At 48.8% G+C, this 8,955-nt stretch overlaps 1 long non-coding RNA gene across 1 annotated transcript; it reads right to left on the minus strand.

Moving 5' to 3' along the window:
* Positions 1-2,784: 2,784 nt before the first annotated feature.
* On the minus strand, positions 2,785-4,163 carry LOC308578244. The gene is made up of 2 exons (XR_014003834.1): positions 3,462-4,163; positions 2,785-3,389 (listed from the first exon to the last, which is right to left on the minus strand). It is a non-coding gene; the product is annotated as an uncharacterized lncRNA (long non-coding RNA).
* Between the last annotated feature and the right edge of the window lie 4,792 nt (positions 4,164-8,955).

Genomic DNA, 8,955 nt, shown 5'->3' on the forward strand with positions numbered 1-8,955 from the left:
TTAGGCTTTGTGTCAGTCTTTGGCTCTAGCGCTTATTCTAGCTCTATTTCAGGCTCGGCCTGTGTCTCAGCCTTTGTCTCTGTTTCACGCTGTTTCTCTGTTTCAGGCTCTGGCGCTGTTTCAAGCCCTGTATCTGCCTCTGCCTCTGTTTCAGGCTCTGGCACTCTATCAAGGACTGTTTCTGGCTCTGGCTCTCTTTCAGGCTCTGGTTCTGAATTAGGGTTTTCTTCTGGCTCTGGCTGTGTCTCTGGATCTGGCTGTGTCTCTGCTTCAGGCTCCTATGCTGTATCAAGCACTGTATCAGGCTCTGCCTCTCCCTCTGCCCCTGGCTACGTTTAAGCGTCAGGCTCAGTTTCAGACAGTGTCTCTGTTGCAGGATCCAGCACTCTATCAAGCACTATTTCAGACTCAGGCTGTGGATCTCGGCTGTGGCTCTAGGCTCCGTCTGTGGCTCTGTCTGTGGCTCTGGCTCTCTTTCAGGGTCTGGTTCTGAGTGAAGATCTGGTTCTGACTCTGATTCAGGGTCTCATGATGGCTCTTCCTCTGCCTCTGACCCAGCTATGTTTCAGGGTCTGGCTCTCTTTTGTCTTGTTTAAATTCCTTTTGAACCCCGCAACTTTACCGTAGCCATATATTATTTCCAATGCCTTTCTTAAACTCTGTTTTGGTTGCTCCGTAGTTATAATTAAATCGTCAGCAAATGCCCTCATTTTGTAACTTCTATTTCCCAGCATAATCCCTTTTTCCACCTTGAACCTGGGGGAGGGCCCCATACTCCACCTCAGCATATAAGGCTCCAAGGAGGCCCGGGGACATTGCTGCTGTTGCTTTGCCGGTGAGTCTCTGGGAGGACCGCTCCCCCTGAAGCCCTTTTTCCACCTTGGGCCTGGGGGCGGGCCCCATACTCCACCTCAGCATATAAGGCTCCAAGGAGGCCCGGGACATTGCTGTTGCCGCTCTGCCGTGAGTTTGTGAGGATGACCGCTCCCCCTGGAAGCCCATTCTCCACCTTGGGCCTGGGGGCGGGCCCCATACTCCACCACAGCATATAAGGCTCCAAGGAGGCCCGGGAAATTGCTGCTGCCGCTCTGCCGTGACTTTGTGAGGAGGACCGCTCCCCCTGGAAGCCCATTCTCCACCTTGGGCCTGGGGGCGGGCCCCATACTCCACCACAGCATATAAGGCTCCAAGGAGGCCTCGGGACATTGCTGCTGCCGCTTTGCCGTGAGCTTGTGGGGAGGACCGCTCCCCCCGGTAGCCCTTTTCCACCTTGGGCCTGGGGGCGGGCCCCATACTCACCTCCGCAGCTTATGGGGCTCCAGGGAGGCCTCGGGTGTGTGCGGTGGGGTGGGTGTTTAGTTGAGTGGGGGAATTTGTTTAATTTAATTATGTTGTGTTTTTAACTTTGTTTTTTGTTTTTATAGTTTTATTGTTCTGTTAGTTTGTTTTTTGTATAGGCTTTAATTTGATAGATTTTTTGGGATCTCTTTATCTGAAATACTTCATAGAAATGCCTCTGTTTTTTTCGTAAAAGTTATCTCCATCATCTTTTTTAATTCATCGTATATTCTCCCCCCCAAAAAAAAATCTTAATCTTTTCACACGTCCACCACATGTGGCTCATGTCACCGTTATTTCCTCCACATCTCCAACAAGCATTCACCAAATTTTTATACATTCTTGATCATCTGGAAGGAGTGAGGTACCACCTATGAGCCATTTTCATCATGTTCTCTCTTATATTATAGCTGGCTGTAAATTTCAAATTTACATTCCATCAGTTTCCCCCATCTTTTAGCATAATTGGACGGCCCACATCTTGGGCCCACTTCATCATTGAAGCCTTAACCTCCTCATCCATTACTTCGTAGTCTAAAAGAAGTCTAAACATTTTTGCGATTATTTTGGTTTTACTATTCAGTAGTTCTCTTTCAAATCTTGAAGGCTCCTTTTTAAAACCTATCTGCTTATCCTGTCTGAACACTTCATTCACCTGGAAGTAATCTAGCCAAGTAGAAAAGTGATCTTTTATTTTTTCATAACTTATCAATATTAGTTGACCCTCCTCCTCCCCCCTTAATATTGTGTTATACGTTATCCAGTTCTCTTTGATGTTGTTGCTTTTTTTAACAGCGATTGCTTCTAGTGGAGAGTTCCATCTTGGGGTTTTCTGTTCCAAATATCTTTTGTATTTCCCCCATACCTTATATATAGCATTTCTTATTATATGATTTGAAAAACTCCTATGCGTCTTTATTTTCCCATAATTAAGATAGCCATGCCACCCAAAACGGGTGTCATTACCTTCTATGTGGGAGAGATAGCCACGATAAAGGCTTGTAATATTGCAGGGTGCCCCCTGACCTCGGCTGACCAGTACTCTGAGCTTTACAATGTATTGGAATGCATTGACCTTATAAGGAGTTATGTTCCCCCCTCTGGGCAGTGTAATAAACGGACTGGAGGAGGAGGAGAAGTCTGATATGAGCTGCCCTCCGTCCATGAAAATATTGCTGCCTTTGTGTGTGTTTTTCTATGCCTTGCACCCCAAAATGACGGCTGGCTTCCGTCAATTGGTTCCCACAAGTGGTGCCCCGTGTGAGGCAACTTAAAGAAAAGAGGCAAAAATTAAAGCAAACAGTCTGAGGCAGACTAAGAGGATTTTAAAAGAAACCGTGAGAGGTTTTTCTATCCAAGCAGTGGATATCATCGGTTCACCACGCCCGGCAAGTGTTGCACAGCGCTGAAGAATCTAAGGATCCCTGGTGAGTCCGATCCCTTCTATTATATTGATTTTTGAAAAATGGGCAGCTCTTTGACTACTCCACAACAGAAGTTTTTAAAAGACTTAAAATTTCTCCTCTCCTCCAACAAATTGGAAGTTCCAGAGGGTGATTTGATACAGCTTATTCTGGCTATTGATGAACATTGTCCTTGGTTTCCTTTGAATGGAACATGTGAATTAAAACTTTGGGACAAGATTGGTGAACATTTTCATGGGCTCCCCAGCATCAGTACTCGGATTTTAAATGCATGGTGCAAGGTTCATTACGCCATGGGCTCCTTATCGCCAAAAAATATCTCCATGGCTGCATTGCCAAAACAACCTCCAGCTTCCTTAATCCAGCCTGCTGTGTTAGAGTCTGGTGTGTTAGCCTCTGTTCCGATACTTGCCCTGCCAGCAGCTCCAGACCCCAAACCTCCGGACTACAGTTCCTCACCAGAGGACCCAATCCTGCAAAAATACCGTGGTCTGGCTGGCTATAATCCTAATCTTTCAGAGGCAGACCCAGCTACCCCTTTTCAACGTGCAGTCCTTGCCTGTTCCTTAATTCAGGATACTATGGCATTCCCTGTTATTGTGCCCCCTGCTGGTGCTCCAGCAGGAACTCAAGCCCAGCAGCAACCTTTTGACTTTAAAATCTTGAAAGAGCTCCAATTGTCAGTAAGGACAAATGGACTTCAAGCCCTATTTACACAGGCTCTTTTGGAAACCACATTAGCCCAGCCTTTGGTTCCAGATGACATCAAGTTTTTGGCACGTACAGTGTTACCCCCATCAGCAGGTGTTTTGTTTGCCCACGAATGGGAAACTGCCTGCCGTGTTTATGACCAAGCCTTGTTTCAACAAATCAGGGGGAATAATCCAAATATTACCCTCGCAGACGTCATGGATGCCTTGATGGGGCGTGGCCCTTTCGCTCAGGCTTCAGCACAAGCCACACTGCTGCAGATCTTATTGAAGGATACTGCTCTTGCTGCTAAACAAGCAATGAGAAAAATCCCAGAACCCACCAGTATTCAATCAAGGTGCAGTTCAATCAGGCAAGAGGCTAGAGAATCATATTCTTCCTTTATGGACAGGCTGCTTACAGCAGTGAGTCATCAAATTGAAAATCCTGAAGCCAAACAAATAATTATCAAACAATTGGCCTTTGAAAATGCCAATGAGGAAAATGCCAATCCTGCCACAGACACAGCAGCCATGCTTCGCATTTGTCAGTCCGTAGATACAGCCACCCACAAGATTCATTTGCTGGCAGCTGCGCTCAATGAAAACCAGCCTGTAGCCACCGATACAACTTGCTTCCAGTGTGGCAAACCAGGATCACCGATACCTCAGTGTGGGTAGAACGGTGGCCTCCACCAAAAGAAAAATCCGCAGCAATGGCACCATATAGTTTCTGAACAGCTTATTTCTGAACAGTTGACTTTCGGCCACATTGAACCATCTTCATCCCACTGGCTCCAGCAGACAGGGAACAGTTTGCTTTTACATTGCCAGTATATCACAATTCGCAGCCCACCAAGCGATATCAGTGGGTTGTCCTGCCTCAAGGCATGCGGAACTCCCCTACACTTTGTCAACATTTTGTGAGTGAAGCATTGAAACCTTTCTGCATGTGCCACCTAGAGGTGCTGCACACAAGCTGCATCTGGCAGTGTTTGCTACACTGTTGTTGCCAACAGGAATTTTATATGCTCAGGCGGAACAAGAAGAAGACTATCTGCATTATAGAATGGCTACATCTACCGCACACCCCACCAAAAAACATTTATTCCATAATTGAATCCACATCAGACATTGTTATCAAAGGACGTTCACGAGCAATAGCTTTAAGCGGTTATGATGTTGCATCAATATATCTTCCCTTCTCACAGACTGAACAGCAGCATTTATTCATAACTAATGCTGCCGTGCAAATTGCTTTGGCAGATTTTATAGGTGTCATCATTTTTAACCCTCCAAAGGATGACCGTTTGACATTTCTGACACAGGTCACCTATGTTTTGGCTACCCCCTTGTCTCTCACACCTCTCCCCTCTGCACTGACCCTTTTCACGGATGGAACAAGAAGTAGGGGAGTAGTGACGTGGGAGGAGGGAGGAAAATGGAATTGTTTATTTGCCCCTCCACAGTCTTCTGCTCAGCGAGCTGAGCTAGCAGCTCTGATTCTTGCCTTTCAATCCTTTCCTACTCAACCTTTCAATCTTATTGTGGATACTCAGTATGTATATCACCTTTTTGCTATTTTACCATTATCTATATAACTCCTTCCTTGGATTCTGACTTGTTTTCCTTGTTTCTTACCCTTCAGGCCTTACTTCAGCACAGAGAGTTCCCTTATTATGTTGCACATCTTCGCTCCCACATATTGCACCCAGGGTATTTAGCAGAGGGCAATGCAAGAGCAGATGCAGCATTGAAGAACATTTCTGCCTTTTCTCTCTTTTCTGATCCTATACTATGTCATAACACCTTTCACCTTCCTGCGAAAGCATTGGCGAAGCAGTTTTCTATTCCCTTGGCCCAAGCAAGGGATATAGTTTCCCAGTGTGCTTCCTGTTCTAAATCTCAGCTGGCCATTCCTTTTGATGCTGTCAATCCTACGGGCATGTCTGCATTGGCGTGTTGGCAGATGGATGTCACACACACACCTGTGTTGGCTCCACTCTCCAAGGTTCACCTCACGGTGGACACCCACTCTGGATTCATATGGGCTACGCCCATGAGAGGGGAAACAGCTCGGCATGTCATTCAGCACACTATCCGCTGTTTCTCAGTCATGGGTAAACCTGCACGTATCAAAACTGATAATGGTCCAGCTTATATTTCTAAAGCATTTTCAGAATTTTGTATGTTGTGGAATGGCATACCCTTTAACTCCACAGGTCAAGCTATAGTGGAAAGGGAACACCTGACGTTCAAAACCCTATTGCTTAAACAGCTTGGCGGCCGAAGCATACCAACAGCAGATATCCCTTTGGCTGTTCACCAAGTTCTTTTTGTACTTAACCATTTTTTATATCCACATCTTAGGACCCATACCCCCGCTGAATTGCATTTTAGGAAGGAGGAGGCACTCCCCCGCCCCTTGGTGGTGTACCGACGCTTGCCTGACCCCGCGTGGCATATACCTGTCCCGCTGATCACGTGGGGATGAGGGTACGCGGCAGTGGACGTCGAGGACAAGCCTTTGTGGGTTCCAGCTCGATGCGTGCGGCCATGGTGAGCCTCTTTAACCGCGGATGCGCCTTCCTAACCATTTGCCTTGCCATCCTTTGCTGCACCATTATACAAGGAAGAGAAGCAGACGACCCAATACAGTTGAAACCACCATATTTCACCTTATCGGCTGGCAAGCAGCTGTCATCAGAATCCTACTCTGGCTGGCAGTATCCACGGCTCAGCCACTTTCGAACTAGAAGAACAGTGTTGTTGAATAAGACTTTTAGGGTAGAAAATTATCATAAGATATGGAGGAATAATATTTTTGTACAAGATATGATTATGTTTACCAGTTTATTGAATGCTTCTAGATGCTGGCTGTGTATGCACATGCCCCCCTTTGCCAGTCATTCAGGCATAATGCTTCATGGCGTGCCTGTCAATGGATCTTTTCAATTTACTAATATTATATCCCCTAAGCAAACTTTTTGGCCTCCAGTACAATTGACCCTCCATGAGCCTGCCCCCATTTATTTCCAAATTAAGGAGGGGAAAGAATCATGGGGCATATATCCAAACTGTCAATATACATCGAAATTCATGTTTAATAGCTCTTGTTCTCTTACAGGAACATACAGTGACCAATATCAGTGCTATAGAAGTGACACCAGTGCATGGCTAATAAACTAGAAAGGAAGCTACCATGCAGCTTGGAATCAGAATTCTTATATTCTTGGCTTCCGGATGGAAGTTGGCTTCGACATTTATTGATTTTAGTGATCATTATAGTAGTTATTTGCATTATTTTGTGTTGCTGTATACAATGTATTCTTTCTATAATCTCTATATCAGTGTTTCCCAACCACTGTTCCGCGGCACACTAGTGTGCCGCGAGATGTTGCCTGGTGTGCCGCGGGAAAAATTAAAAAAATTGAAAGATTTTTTTTTTAAGTCAAATTTTCGATTGGGGCGCCGTCACTAGATGACCCCTGGGGTTCCCTCCCTCCCGCTCTGCGCCTCCCTCCTCCTCCTCCTCTTCCGGGGAGGCCCTTCCTGGCTCTCGGCCAAGGCTTGGCGGCTGCCACTCACTCACTCGCTCGCCCACCCGTCCCTCCATCCCTGCACCCGGCCTCTCCCCCTCCGTCCCCGGCGCGGGGGCTGCCGGGATCCGTAGTCCCCTCGCCCTTGGGCTCCGCGCCCGTGCGGGGTGCGCAAACTACGTTTCCCAGCGTGGCCTGGCGGGCCGGGCGTTTTGTTTGAAGCGCTCTTCTCCCGGCCATGGAATGAGCGCAGCGGCGGCGGCCGGGCGGGCAGGGGCTCTTCCGCGCAGACCCCGCGCAGCCTGCCTGCGCCCCCGCGGAGATCGGGCGGCAGGATGGAGCCCGGGGATCCCCGCGGAGGCGGAGCGGCGGAGGCGGAGGCTGCCCCCCAGGTAGGGCTGCATCGGGGGGTTTTTATTTTTGCAATGCTGCATCCGCGCCGGAGGGGACGCATCGGACCGCGGGGAGACCCCTTGGCGGGCGTGCAAGGCAATGCATGCGTGCAGGCATTGCATGGAGTGCAGTGCAATGCAATGGCAACGCGGCGCCCTGCATGCATGCATGCAACTTCCACCGGCGCTCCGGACTTGGCAGGTGAGGGGGGTCCCCAGTGAGCGGCAGAGAGAGCCGGGAGGGCGAAGGGGAGCCGGGGGGGAGCAGCGCTGCTCCCCGAGCCGAGCCCGGGGGGAAACTTCGGCGTCGTTGCGCCGGGTGTTGGAAGCGGAGGCTGGTGAGGGCCCCTCACCTGCAAAACCTGGTCGCCTCTCATATATTTCGTGCATTGCATTCATCGCCCGCTTTCTCCTCCAAGGAGCTCCCGGGGGCGCGCGTGGTTCTCCCTGTGTTATCCTCGCAACAACAGCCCTGCGAGGTGGGTCAGGCGAGTGGCCCAAGGGAGCACCCAGGGATTGTCCTGGCCAGGTGGGGTGATTTGAACCCTGCTCTCTGCCCGGTCTTCGTCCTCATTTAGCCCCCACATGTGCATGACTGTGCATGACTGAGGTTTTCCCCCCTCGTCTTGGCTATGGTGTGAGTCTCTCCTGTTAATTAATGGGGTTCTGCCTTCGGAAAAGATGAGCCAGCCCTCAAGGAGGTGATTATGTAATTTGCTAGCAATTCATGTCCCTCCCGGCGTGACGCTGCGCGCTGACATCACGGGGCTGTAATGGTGGTGTGCCTCGAGATTTTTTTCATGAAACAAGTGTGCCTTTGCCCAAAAAAGGTTGGGAAACACTGGTCTAGGCGCGTGTGTACTTGGAGATGAGTTGACTAGGGGTGCTCGCATGTCGCTGATGAATAGGTTGAATAGGCAGGGAGCCAATATACATCCTTGGCGCACTCCCTTGTTTATTGGTATCGAATTTGTGAGGTCGCCCGCAGGAGTAAGTCTCACTCTGGCAAGGGTACCTTCGTGGAGCTGGCTTATAAGCCATAAGAGTCTTCTATCGATGCCCTGTTTCGCAAGTTTCTCCCAAAGAATATTTCTAGGAACGCTGTCAAAGGCTGCCTTTAGATCTAGGAAGGCAGCACAAAGGTAGCCGCGGGGGGGGGGGGGACGAGTACTTCCGTGCCAGATGGTAAAGGACTATCGCATGATCGGTTGTAGAACGTTTAATTCTGAACCCTACTTGTTCGTGACCAATCTGGTTAGTCTCGTCTGCCCATCGCAATAGTTTAGTCAGCAAAAAGCTGGCATAAATTTTCCCTATGATCGAAAGGAGGCTGATGTTACGGTAGTTTTCCGGCTCCATTGGAGAACCTTTTTTATGAATTGGTACTATAATGGCCTCCTTCCATATTTTGGGGATGAGACCAGAAGCGTTGATTGCGTCGAAGGTTTTGGCCAAGATGTCAGCCCACCATTTTGGGTGTAGTTTGATTGCTTCAGCAGGGATCAGGTCGGGCCCTGGGGCTTTGCCCGGTTTCAGCTGGGCTATTAGCTTGGCTATTTCATCCGGATCGGTG

The sequence above is a fragment of the Podarcis bocagei genome (genome assembly GCF_964188305.1).
Source record: "Podarcis bocagei genome assembly, chromosome: W".
NCBI lineage: Eukaryota > Metazoa > Chordata > Lepidosauria > Squamata > Lacertidae > Podarcis > Podarcis bocagei.